At 37.6% G+C, this 13784-nt stretch overlaps 1 protein-coding gene across 3 annotated transcripts in view; it reads left to right on the top strand.

Moving 5' to 3' along the window:
* Positions 1 to 4592: 4592 nt before the first annotated feature.
* Positions 4593 to 13784, top strand: part of THRB (thyroid hormone receptor beta) — a 234447-nt gene continuing 225255 nt past the window's right edge. For 2 of the 3 annotated variants that reach the window (XM_081932904.1, XM_081932908.1), the window contains exon 1: positions 4593 to 4737. The gene's annotated coding sequence lies outside the window, so the exon portion shown is untranslated. Of the gene's footprint in view, positions 4781 to 13784 lie in introns of all 3 variants that reach the window. The other variant, XM_081932906.1, reaches the window with a different exon arrangement.

The following is a 13784-nucleotide window of genomic DNA, read 5'->3' on the forward strand; positions in this document are numbered from 1 at the left end:
ATGTTGAAAATCTATTAGGTAATCCAAAATAAATGTGCAAAAATGCATGGACAATTGTTTTAGTAGAATAATAGATATGATTCTTACCTTTATGCAGTACACAATTTAAAAAACAGGCATAAAGCATAATTTCTCTCAGCAGGTGGCAGCACCTAGTTGTATGTCTCTGAATTTGGAAGATAAACCTGCATATGTGAATGGGAGTTCTAGAAATTACCAAATCTGTAGCCTAAATTAAGAATCTAAAAAAACCCTGGAAGAATACAATTGCAAGCTGTGTCTATATTGCTATCAAGAAAATTATATTAATAGAAGTTAGAAGAATAGTGAACAAGAAATTATGATAATTTAAATTCAACTTGGAAAAAAGTGATACTTTCCCCCTCTAATTTGTACAAGATTTTCCTTCATCTCTTTTGTAACTGGAGAATACAGCAGGATAGATAATCCAAGTAAACAAGAAATTGGCTATAGTAAGGGAGGATTGTCTGGGAAATAAGAAGCTGATCCATATAATCTGAGAGTTCACAAACCAGCTCTTCAAAGTTGTACTTTACAACATTGTCCCTATACTTCTGATGGTGATTACATGTTCCCCATCCTGGTTTTAGAATGTCTGCCTATCTCTATAGTTCCACTCTTTGATTTGTCTTTATTACATATAATATGGAATACTGGTTTTAAAGTATTTGCTTTCTTAAAGATTTACTTTAAACATGTTTTTCTTCAAAATCAGAATTAATTTTATTTATTGACTGATTACAATTACAAAATAAAATTGTATACCATCTTTTAAAGAAAGACCTGTCAAAGTCATATTACTTTTATGCAACACTATAAACATATTAATAAAAACACAATGTTAAAGCATTAAAACATTTTGTAATAGTATGTGCTATAGTACTAGTATTTCATATTTAGAACTTAGAGTTCTTTCAAAAGCAAGTAGTTTATAGGCAGTGGTGGGAGTCAGCCAGTTCGCACCTATTAGTGAGAACTGGTTGTTAACTTTCTGAGCAGTTGGGAGAACCAGTTGTTGGAAATCTCATTTGTTTTTTTACACTTTATAAGGTTAATCCTTTAAGGAAGGCAGGAAAGAAACATTCTGGTGTTGTTTCTAGCCTAATCTTTATTACCCTGCCTTCAGAAACTGCCTCTCCGTTTAACCCTTATTACATTGTAACAATTAAGGAGAAGTGCCCATTGACATGAGTGAAGTTGAATTGGGCACAACCACCCAGTCACGACCACTGAGCCCTGCCTACCCAGCTGATCATTAGGGCAGAGAACTGGTTTTTAAATTATTTGAATCCCACCACTGTTTATAGCCTAAGAAGAAGATTCTATAAGCACAGAATCATTTTCTGTTTTTTCTGACATTCTGATAAGATTTCATTGAACTTTTCAGCAAGACCTCTAAGGCCTATATCAAAACAGGATCCCAGGTGTGCAGAATATCCATTAAATAATATTATCCTAGAATCTGGTGTTAAGAATTCAGGCCTTGACTATATGAAAGAGGAACATATGCTGTTTGTTACAGGTCCTTTTGGGTGTGCGTGTGTGTGGGATTTTGTGAAGTCAAGTCATCTGGTGTCATCTAAAGTGAGAGGGATAGAAATGTAATAATCAAAATCAGTGATCAAATGACATCTAAGAACATGTTAACCGTTCAACAGATATCGCCAGATAATCCATTCAACAGATATCTCCCATCAGTTCCTGAAATCATGGTCACTATATGCTACTATATATTACTATATGCTACATGTGCTTTGCATGTAGTTGGTGGGTTTTCTAACCCTAACCCGTGCCTTTTTTCAAAAGAAAAACAGAACTCTCTATGTGTTGTATAATGCATATGCAGTCCAGTAGAAGTCTGATGGAATAGAAATGCCTTAGTCACTGGCAAGTACATCATAGTTGCACTTTTTATATAGAGGCAGATATTTGTCATTCCTGATGCACCCACTAAAGGGGGTATATCATGTATATTTTCCTATCAGAAGTGAGACCAAAAAGACCTCTCCTTCTGAAGAAAACAGAAAGTTTAGTGTAGGAGGAGATGATTGCCCAGGTATTCATACCATTTGAAGAGATTGCCAATGTTTTGAACTATATTGAAGTTTTAAATTATGTTGAAAACAAATGAGGAACTGGGATATTTCTACCTCTGCATTCAGGAAGAATTACATGTCTAAAAATCCCACTTCTATATTCATGGACTATAACCAGATCTTCTGACCCCAGGAATAGCACAACTGGGGCACTAACCCATCCCAAAGTTGATGACATATTAATTGTATGCTTTTTACCTTGAAATTGTTGAGATTCTTTGGTAGAGATAGGGAATACATAAATTAGAACTGCCAAGTAATAGATCACAATAGTGAATATTTTAACATGATTTTTTTGCTGATAGTGATAATGAAATTGTTCCCCTATGATTATTCAGGAGCAAATAAGCATAATTGCAATGACATCAAGCAATTAAGTAAGAACATCCCTTAATGGCTCAGCTCAGTGATTATTCATTACATTTTTAAAAATTCCTTTCTTTCTCACTGGTGTGAAGAATAGCAATTTGCTATTCTTCAATAGTAGTCTTGTAAGAAACATAATTGTATGCATATGAATGTGAGGGAGAATGGCCTGGGCTCACCTAGTGAATACTGTTGTTGTTTTGGACTAGGTCCTTTCTCAATATTTTTCAAGCCTCTTAATTGGCCCTCAATGACTTCTGTATTTTGTATATTATATGTGGAAAGTGTGATAATATAGTGGATAAGATGTTGGACTTGGAATTTGGAGTCCACTGGGTGATTTTGGACCAATCAGTTTCTTAGCCTGAAATATTTCAGTGGTTCTTGTTGGGATACATCAGTGCTCTTAAAACTTTTTTTTCAGAATCTCTTCCCAGTTTCAAAAATTATTTCATGTAATTATTTCAAAGTTCCTGAGAGGAACTTTGAAAAAACAGTGGGATAATATTAAAGGAGAACCCCCGCACACACAATAAACCATTTTGTGCAAGATATATATTTTAAAAACATTCTCCTAATCAGACTAAGTTTATATACCATAGTGCCACTTTTGTAACCAGCCCAGTAATATCTAATTAATTTGTTTTAAGTTTTCTACTTTGTACTCCAGTTAGTAGAAGAAAGAGAGAGGGAGGGAGGGAGATGGGGGAGATAATTTATATACAGAGAAAGAAAATGTGATAAAATTGACTGATTCTTAATATGGTAAAGAGTTGGGACAAGAAATTTGAAAGAAATGCATGAATTTTGCCCAATAAAAATATAGTCATGTTCAGGCCTTTTGCTTTAAGGTTTAATGAACATGTAAGAACAGGAGAACAAGAAGTAGCATGCTAAATCTGTTATCATCCCTGATAAAGCTGGATGTTTGCAATGAGATAACTTTTTCTATCCAAGTAACTACTGCCCAGATTGAAAACCATAGAGTTTCAGTTGCAAAGAAAACTTATTCAGACTTTATGCTGTGGGAGTTTACCTTCATCAGAAGGCACTGAAATTTGCAACATGCATTGCAAAAAGAAATTAGCATATTTTTTCTTGTTCTCCTTTGCTAGAGCAGAAGACCTGAAAGAAGTAGATTTCTTTTTAAAGTATGTTGAAATGTTCTAAATGAATCCTAGCCAAAAGCTTTTAATCACCTTCTTGTTTTTGCAGCAATTGTTCTTTGACTTTCACAGTCTTGCTGGTTTTTCTTCATCACTTTATATATTTCTTTTTTACTCTTTACTTTTCTTAGGATGCATATACTTCAGATTGTGCATGGCTGAATGTGGAAAAAGATGTCTGTTTGTTTACTGTTTGATAGCTGTGTCCTTCCTGGATGGCTGGGAGTGCGGCACATTGCCTGTAAGGTTGCCAGTTTTTTCTGACTGGGTCTCTGTGCCTTCAATAGTGGATAGACAGGAATAACTTCATCCAGCAGAATTCTCATATCAAGCACTGCTGCATTGGGAAATGTAGCTTTCAGGAAGACAATATGAATGTATTAGTCAAAATACACTGTAGTGCAAACAACAAAACAGCTCCGGGCAGTTCCTCAAACGTATTACATCATAAATTGTGTGATGGAATAGATTCTTAACTACACCAAACCAAATGTTGGAGCTCTCTAAGATGGGGGATGGGAGAAGAGACTGTTGTTCTGACTTAACAAAACTGGGACACTGCATTTGCCACGTTCCCATTAAAATAAAAAATAAAAACAAAACACAATATGGAAGTATTCTCCAGTCTCTGAAAGATAGACAAATTTGTCAATAGCATTTTAAAAAGGGTTCTTGGATGTGCCATCCCTACTAACTTTAAATATTTAGGTTGCAAACTCTGCCCAGCTCAACACTTTAAAAAAACGAAGAAGAAAACTACTGGGGAGTTAGGTTGGCTGCACAATATTCTACGCCTCGTTAAAACCTCTGCATCGGTATTTCAGCATTCATTCGAGGGGTGTGAGAAAACAGGCGGGGAAAGATGCGTAAACACAAGTCGGCGGAATTGCAAAAAGCTCTCGCGCTGTTCTCTGCCCAAGAACCGGGCGTCCTGCTCCTTTCTGTCACTCACTGGCTCGTTCCCTGCCTCCCGCGCTTCCCTCCCTCCTACCCAGCCGGGTCATTTCAGGACACAGGCCGCTCGTCGCCGTGGAAAGCCCTGGAGTCTCCTTGGCGTCTCTCTTGGCCTCTGAGCCCGCTCTCGGCAGGTGAGTCCTGCTCCTTGGCCAACTCCTGTTTTGGGACCCGCAGGTAGCTTCCCTCCCTTCTTTCTTCCTGTACAGAGGGGGAGACTTGTTCTGACTTTGGAGAACAAACAAGCACAACTCGAGCGGAAAAGGAAAAGATAGTTGGCCACTGGATGTGGGAGGGGGAAGCAGAAGGAGGAAGCTTCACAAAACGGAAACGGAGAAGGCCAGCGGATCGATAGAAATGGCGTTTAAATTAAACATATGCGACAGGAGTTTCTTGTGCGATCTAAAGGATTCTCTTGCACGTGAGTCCTTAAGAGCCGATGCTTGCGGCGGCGGCCACAAAAAGGCGGTGTAGAAGTGTTTGTTGTACATTGAAAAAACCAGGCTGCTGAAGCCATAAAATAAAGCAATTTGGCATATATAAACAGTGAGGCAGTTTACTCTTGATGACTTCATAGCCTTGTCCTTTTTGTTGGCAACAATATAGAAATCGTTTGTCGTTCTTCAGGGTTTTTTTCTCTCAACTTATCTATTTATTTATTTATTTATTTAGAGAATGTATATGGCTGCCCACTCATTCTCAGTGATTCTGGGCCACTTACCAAAAAAATATAAAAGCCTAGTATCACATACAATTAAAAACAATATTTATCTTCCACTGCCCTGGCAACAACAATCAATCAACCAACCACTTTATGAGTTCCATCCTATCCTGCTAAGGTTCTTAATGGTCTGGTGCTTAAATATAAGCCAGTACTGGAGCTTGATCCAGTGCAGTCAGCTTAGTAGACTGAGTTTGAAATATATTATTTTCAGCTCATTTCCTTAGACGTTTTGTGGAGCTTATTTTCGTCATGGAAGTATTTTTAGGACTGCAACCTATGGTCCTCCCCTTTTCCAGGAATATTTCAATGGGGCTTTACACATCTTACTGATGCTTTTTTGTATCAAACCTGTTTGATTCTTTTCACACAATATGTTAAACTGTGAAAGTCTGAAATCGTAAGCATAAATGTTCTTTGAGAATACAAAAGTGCTGTATATGAGAAAAAGTCTTGGACGTCTCTAAAATAAAACTTGGAAATGAAATATTGTTCTGAATAACAATATTTTTTATTTCAGCGGTTTTCAGAGTTACCGTATTTTTCAGAGTATAACAAGCACCTTTTCCTTCAAAAAAGAGGCTGAAAATCTGGGTGCATCTTATACACTGATTACAGCATTATTTTGCCTCCAGAAGCCATTCTCCTTCACCAAAATGGCTGTGCATAACCTCATGGAGACTTTCAGAGAACTCCTGGGGGCTGGGAAGGGCAGAAATGAGCAAAAAACGGGCTGTTTGTTTGCTCAGTTTTGTCCTCCCAGCCTCCAGGAGTACTCTATAAGCCTCCATAAGGCTATGCATGCAATTTTCTTGACAAAAAATGGACCATTTTTTGCCTGTTTTGCCCCTCCATCCCCCAGGAGCACTCTGCAAGCCCCCCCCCTCAAGGCTATTCATGCCTTTTTTTAAAAAACAAAAAGCGGGCCCGTTTTCGCAAGGTTTGCAGAGTGCAAAAACTTTTTTCTTTTTTTCAGAAAGCTGTTTAATTAGAGTGATTAATGAGAATTACATTGATCAAGGTTGTGCCAGCAGAAACAGTCTTAGGTGTTACAGATTGTCAGCGATTTCCTTCTTCAGCATATATATAAATACATCTGGAAATATCTACCTACCTACCTACTTATCTTCTCTCTCTCTCTCTCTCTCTCTCTCTCTCTCTCTCCCTCCCTCCCTCTCTCTCCCTCTCTCTCTTTCTCTATCCCTCTACCTACCACCCTACCTAATCTCTCTCCCTCTGTACGTATCTACTGTATTTCTTTCTCTATCTCTATTAATCTCTCTCTCCCTACCTACCTACTGTATTTCTCTCTCTCCCTCTATTTATCTCTCTCTCTATTCCTTTACCTACCTACCTACCTACCTACCTACCTACCTACCTACTCTCTCTCTCTCCCTCCCTCCCTACTATATTTCTCTCTCTCTCTCTCTCTCTCTCTCTCTCTCTCTCTCTCTCCTGTATCTACCTACCTACTTTTTAAAAAATTGCCTCTTCAAAACCTTGGTGCGTCTTATACTCTGGTGCGTCTTATATTCCGAAAAATGTGGTAATTAAAAAAATAATTTTCTGCTCATAAGCAAATCTTAGAAATAAAATATTGTTTTGAAAACAAGACCCTTGAACAATTAATTAATATATGAAAATAAAATACTATTTTGTCTTGTCAGCTAAGGATTATGTAGTCTCTATCATCTAAATTTACAAGAAAGTTATAAAGAAGCCAAAAAGAGGAATGTGTCAGACTTTGCTGTATGTTGCTAAAACTTGTTTGTTTACCTGCATACTTTCTTATTTACCTAATGACTTACTGCATTTCTAGGCCACATATCTTTCTCAATTACAATGACTTCTAAACATTCATTCATTCATTCATTGCATTGCTAGACAGTCCATTTTTCTAGGGTCAATATTGGCTATTGTATTGTATATTCTTGAAAAAACACTTTCTCCCCTATGGCAAAGGAGACAATCAGGTCTTCATTATTTCTGCATTCATGGATTAAAGGAAAGATGTGCATCCTCTCCAATAATAGACTTCAGTATCTTTCATATGTTCAGGACATGTTTACCTCCTATTAGTTCCACATAGTTAGATGTTCCCTCTCCACCACAGAAATTTCCTAAATAACCTGCTAACATTGGCTGTGTTTTTGCTAAAGGTAGTATAGCAATGTCAAGAACATTCCTTTTTCCATTTATTTACTTCAGTGAGTTTTTAATATAACTCTTGCCTTTTAATTTCTAGGTTGGGCAGAAAATAATGTGTGAGACCCATAGTCCCTATATACTGGCAGTGAGAAAAAAAAGTGAAAACTTCTGTAATAATTATAATTTCTGTAAGACTAATGTCACAGTTATTCTTTTTAATTTATTTTTATTCTTTTAAAATAACATAAAAAGAATAAAACACAAAAATATTTATAGCACATAAACATATATTCTTTAAAAATGGATAAAAAGTGCTTTATTAAAAAATACAACAGAAAAAAGAAAAAAACCTAAAGTGTTATATTATTATATCAGTTAGTTCTCTCTCTCTCTCTCTCTCTCTCTCTCTCTCTCTCTCTCTCTCTCTCTCTCTCTCTCTCTCTCTGTGTGTGTGTGTGTGTATCCAAAATACACATTAGGGCTAATTTTCAGGGAAACATGGTATCAGGTGATCAGCCCAGCCACCGCATACAAGAGGTAGCAAGCGAATGGGGGCCAACTGGCTCTGGCTGCAGCCTGCTGGCCCCTTGTCTGGCACACTTTGGGGATGCTTAGCTCGCGCAGCACAGGTAAGTTGAAGTGCAACCACCAGGATGGCCCTCCAAGCAGCAGGCGGAGGCACAGGTGTGGGGAGTAAGCATGTGATCTTGTCTGCGGGCAAGCAAAGACATAGTGGAATGGAGTGGCCGGCCGGCGGAGTTGCATTTCCGGTGAGATGGATTGCATGTCTCCCTCCCATGCTTCTGCTTGTTGCTTGGAGTGCCCCAGAGCCAGAAAGCATGAAGCGTCTTCCCGGCTAGGGATGAGATCTCTGGTGAAGGCAAGGCACAGGTGGCACAGCTCACTGGACTTCGGCCCAGGGTGAAATCCTCCCGTTCAGCCAAACCGGTAGGGACAATTGTCCTTGGTTCTGTGAACCGGCAGTTAAAAAAAAAGCTTCTGAGGATTGTGCGATCGTTGGAAGCTTTTCCCGCCTACTTTTTAAAGCATTTCCCCCCCTGCTAATTCAGGCGAATAGGCAGGGAAAAATGCTTTAAAAAGCGGTGGGGTGGGGGGTGCTGCTGCTGTGAAAGAGAGAAGGAGGGAGGGAGGAAAAAGAAGAGGGAGAAAGGACCACAAACTTGGCACTAGACACAGCTTCAGAGATTACCTTGAAAGAGCATAGCAGTCCAGGGCTGGAAGGGACCTGGAGGTCATCTAATCCAACCCCCTGATCTAGCAAGACATTGTTAAAGTGAGTTTCTGTCTTTTGACACCCCCCCATTCACATGACTCCCCCCAACCAAACTACACCCACAAAACCAGTAGGAAAAACTGTTCGATTTCACTACTGCTTCGGTATGTGGCTCCCATGGTGGCGGTGTAGTGAATGGTTGTAGTGGCAAGTGCTGGTACCAGGGAAGAGGTGGTTGTGGTAGTGGGGCAGGCTGTGCAACCACAGAGTGCACCGGCCAAAGGGCAGAGGGCTGCTGCTGGACACCATCGGTTCCTTGTGCTCGTCAGCTGCTGTGCAGGTCATAACCACTTCCCCTGAGAGCTGACAATCTGAACTGTGGCTTATTCTGGGTGTAAGGTTTATACAAGCATCCTGAAAAATCATGCAATAGCTTATTTTCTGATTGGACCTTATTTTCAAGGCAGCACGATAGGTAAAAATGGTGATATATTTCTAGATTTGAAAATAGTAGTTTCATTTTCTGTAAAGATATTCTAAGAATTGAAGAACCCCATAGAAGTTGTATCAATAAAAAATGTTTTCTGAAAATATTTTATTACACCTTATAAGATGAAGTAGCCCCTTCTGTATTTATGGGTCCTGGATGGGGTTGCCCTACCCCAGACACTTCTGGTGTATAATCTGGGATCCTCTGGACTTACAACTCCTGCTTGAAAAGCAAGTGGCAGTCATGGCTTGTAAAACCTTTGCTCAAGTTTCTGTTGTGTGCCAGTTTCCTCCTTTCTTGGATAGGAAGCTCTTTGTTCCGTCATTCACGCCCTGGTTCCCATGTCATTCTCTCCGCCTGTGTGCTTCATGATGAAGTACTGAAAGTAAAAAATATATATTTAGATATGGGAGATTAGTTGATCAGTTTTACAAATAGATGCCTTGTTTTATAGGTAATTAATTTAATTAGATGTCATAATTTAAAGTATTTTTTATTTTGTCTTAATATATTATTCTAAATTTCAATTTCTATATATTTGTTATTTATAAACATGTAATAGCTTTACCATTGTAATTAATAATTATATTATTTTACTTAAAATAGGAAAAAAATCAAAATCAAATTATAAATAACTTGATATTGCCTAAAACTAAAAGAACTCTAGGCATCATATTAAAATTATCCATAAATGTGTACACATCAATATTAATTAAAATAATAATTGAAATTTTTTTAAAAAAAATATGTTAAAAGTAGAAACTTGAATTTAAAAGTTATGATGCATCTGTAAGCATCTAAAGGCCTTCTGGAAGAACTGTTTTCATCATCTTTTGAAAGCCTTATGGGTGGAAGTCATTCTGAGGCAAGATAACTCAATAAATGGGACTTCCTATCGGGAATACCAAGTCTCTTCCTGCTATTCCTGTGTCAAGTGGGAACTATTAGCAAATGTTTTTTTAATTGTGTGAGTAGGATGGGTTGAAGCTATCAGGAAATGATGGTTTTAAAGATTCACCTGAATCATACAAGGCTTTGAGGAACATTTTGACTTGTGCTTTGCGACTTTGTCATTGCTACCACAATAGATGTGCAACATGGCAGTATTGTAACTGACGAATAATACATGCTGTTGTGTTTGGATCCATTAGAACTTTCTGCATTGTCCCACATAGGCTAACCTACAACAATTGAGAGGTAGATATGAGCAATCATTTTAATCTCATCCTGTTCCAGTTAAAATGGCAACTGGTACACAAGAATTGTGCAAAAGCTAAGCCTATTCTTCAAGTAGGAGGTGTGAGCCCAAGAAGACTCCTTTATTATGAACTTGTTTTCTATGGGAAAAAAATAGGCCATCAATAATAAAAAATAATGTAAACCTAAATCATATGGTCTGTAAATCAATGATTACTATAACTTGATGGAATGAGTGATCCTATTTTGGCCCATTTATATTCTGACAGTTTCCAGGCAATGGCTCATGATTTCCATTACATCTCCCAGAAGTCCAGACTACAGGTGTATAATTCAGTATCTGTATATTGATGACATGCACCCAAACTGACAAGAAATATCTTCCTGTGACTTCATATAGCTATAAACAGAATGGGGAACTTTGAGATAGCCTATATTGAAGTATCAATATATCCACTTTCTTTCTCCCAGCAATTACTATCTGAATCTTTATGCTCAGAAAGGAATGGAAATATGGTGACAGTATCCTCCCAGCTACAAACTTCATAAATAGTCCAGAAGGATACTGTGATTGGCAGTATAGAATGCTGCTAATAGATCTAACCTAATCACATGTCATCCAAGAGAGTGATTAACATGGTTTCTATTCCATATCCAATCCTGACTCCAGATTGCCAAGAATTTATCTCGAAAGCTTCTCCAACCCCTTTCTCTTAAAAAGAAGGGTTAGAAAAAGGAGAGTAGTTGTCTAGTTTTGTATTAAGCAACTTGGTCAAATCAGTTCCTCTTCTGACATCTCCCTTCTTTCAAGGAGACATTGATTATATTTTGGATCCAGTTCCTTGTTCCCTTCTTGGCTGCTTTGATTAACCAAATATGGCAGAAGTCTAATTTACAAGTGGTGAAGCTAAGATTGCAGAGGACACTATAGATTTCCTTAGTTTCCTAAGATTTAGAGATGATATCTCGTATATTATCTGAAAAATTTGAATTCTCAATACTTTTGCCTATTTTGCTTCCAATGCAGGGTGGCTAATTTTATTTATGAAATGCTCAGCCAGGCAATCACAACTTATTTTGACTGATGTTTCTGAAACCTCATTCTCCAAAAGGATCTGGAACCAGTTGAATTGACTAATACTTTACTGACACAATATGAGTTTAAAACAATTTTTCTTTGCTAGCTAGTTTTTTCTTGTGTTCTATTTACTTCTTTTACGTCAGTGTCGTTCTAGATCTGTTTTCTCTTCTTCATTTCCTGGAACCCTCATTAAATCAGGGAGCTGCATGGGATTAGGGAGTGAGAAAAAGCTCTGCTGGTAATTCTGTTCAGTGCCCTGAGTGCTTCCATATTCTAGAGGTCAGCAAGCTTTCAAATCACCTCCAGGTTATTTGGAAAATACTCAGTGCTATCAAGTAGCTTGTTGGATCTCTTGGATATGTAGGGCAATTCATTTTAATGATTCTCCTTGCAGAAGTTAGTATCTTCATTTAACCAAATTGTATTCATATGCAGTACAAATGTCTAAATTTTCTGCCATAATCAGAATCTATGGTAATAAAACAGAAGGGAGGTAAATTCTTCAGGCCATCATAATTGATGGAGACAAAGTATTCATCAATCATTGTTCATACCAAGCTTTTTCAACTCATAAGAGTTACAGCTGCTGAATCATAAGTCGAATTCTAAGAATCATAGCTGTTGTTCTGTTATTTTCGAAATCATTGCTGTAAGTTTCAGAACAATATGAATCTCTACCGAAAGCCATCAGCCTATTAGAACCAAATATGCAAATTACTTTTTGTGCAAAATAAAGCCACTATAGCATGTGATCACTAGGAAACTAGTGCCTTATAAGTCAGGATATTTGTATTTTGAGAATTATAGGAATAGAATATTGTAAGTCTGAATGTTCTCCTCCCTCCTTTATTTTATATTCTTGTAAAGCAGGGAGAGACTGAGATATTTTCTTGGACAGACTTAAAGCCCCACTTATCTGATCATTGCCTTGGTAGTGACTGTTCGTCCTATCCTTCAATTTCCTATGTTGTCTACAGTTGCCTTTTAAGAACTCTTTTTTCCTCCAGAAGAAATTGAACACATTAATTTTATGCATTTATGTTCCATAGACAAAATTCAATTAATATTTATGTGCTGGGCAATCTAATTTCATATTTCTTTCCTCTTCATAAATTTTGAATAAATTTAGCATTATCTAACAATCATTTTTGTATTGAAACAACACCTTAAATCCTGTAGTACTTAACTGTATTCTGAAACCTAAATCTAGATTTCAAAAGATACATAATTGAAGATTTCTAGTGTGTACATTTTTTTTTTACAAATGGTACTTTTATTTCAATCCCTCAAACAACAAAAACAAAATCTATCCATTATCTAATCCTTTTAATTGATTTATTCGATATATATCGAATAGAAGACCTCCAAGGTCCCTTCCAACTCTACTATTGTATTGTATTGTATATATATATATATTGCACATTCCAAACAGTCTTGCCTTATTATTTTTGAGTTTGAATGTCCACATTTGAGAGATTATGGAGGGATTGTGACTGAGGAAGTATCAAGAGGGTTAATAAACTGTCTTGGCAGCATTGTGTATCTGAGTTAAGAGATTCTTTTAAGAATCAGGAGCAATAGCCAGTCATAAGGAGTTGTAATGTCTCCTTTGACCGACTCATTCGACAGTTCTTCAGAGGCTGGCACGAGGGAGAATGAGATCACACCTAGCATGTCGGGAATTACTGACCTTGAACTGCAAGGAGAACAGGCTCCAGCTGGGAATAGCTTGCAGCCCAGTGAAGAGGAGAGGGAGGAGCTGTCTGCCATGGTAGATCTCAGAGCACGCAGGGCAGAGAAATAGAAGTCTGCTGGATTATTTGGGAGAAAGCCCCTCCCTCTTAATGGCTGTACCTGGAGCTATTTAGCATAACAAGCAGAAGGAGGTGTTGCTGAAAGCAACATGTGTGGGTCATGGCTACATGCTCGTTCATGTTTCCTGAGACTTTGAATTTCTATAACCCATGACCTAACATGGATGTACTTTAAGTTTTCCCTGGGGGCTTTATGTATGTTTATTAGACTTACTGTTTGAGCAGCTTGCTATTTGGGTTGTGGACTAATTAGCCATTGCCTGGGGAATTAATCTAGTCTTGCTTGTGGCTGGCTTTGGTTGGGGCAGTTTTAAATCAACGTGAGAGAACTGCTGGGGGAAGACAAATAAAACACTCCATAAACTACACTAACATGTGAGTGTGAGCAAGTGGGGCAGCCCAGAAGTATAGTCAATAAAATATGTTTATTTTTATTAATTTATTTAAACTTTAATTTATCTATTTTATTTATTACTTAATTTAAATCTTTAATATT

The sequence above is a fragment of the Natrix helvetica genome (genome assembly GCF_964273705.1).
Source record: "Natrix helvetica genome assembly, chromosome: Z".
Taxonomy (NCBI): Eukaryota; Metazoa; Chordata; class Lepidosauria; order Squamata; family Natricidae; genus Natrix; species Natrix helvetica.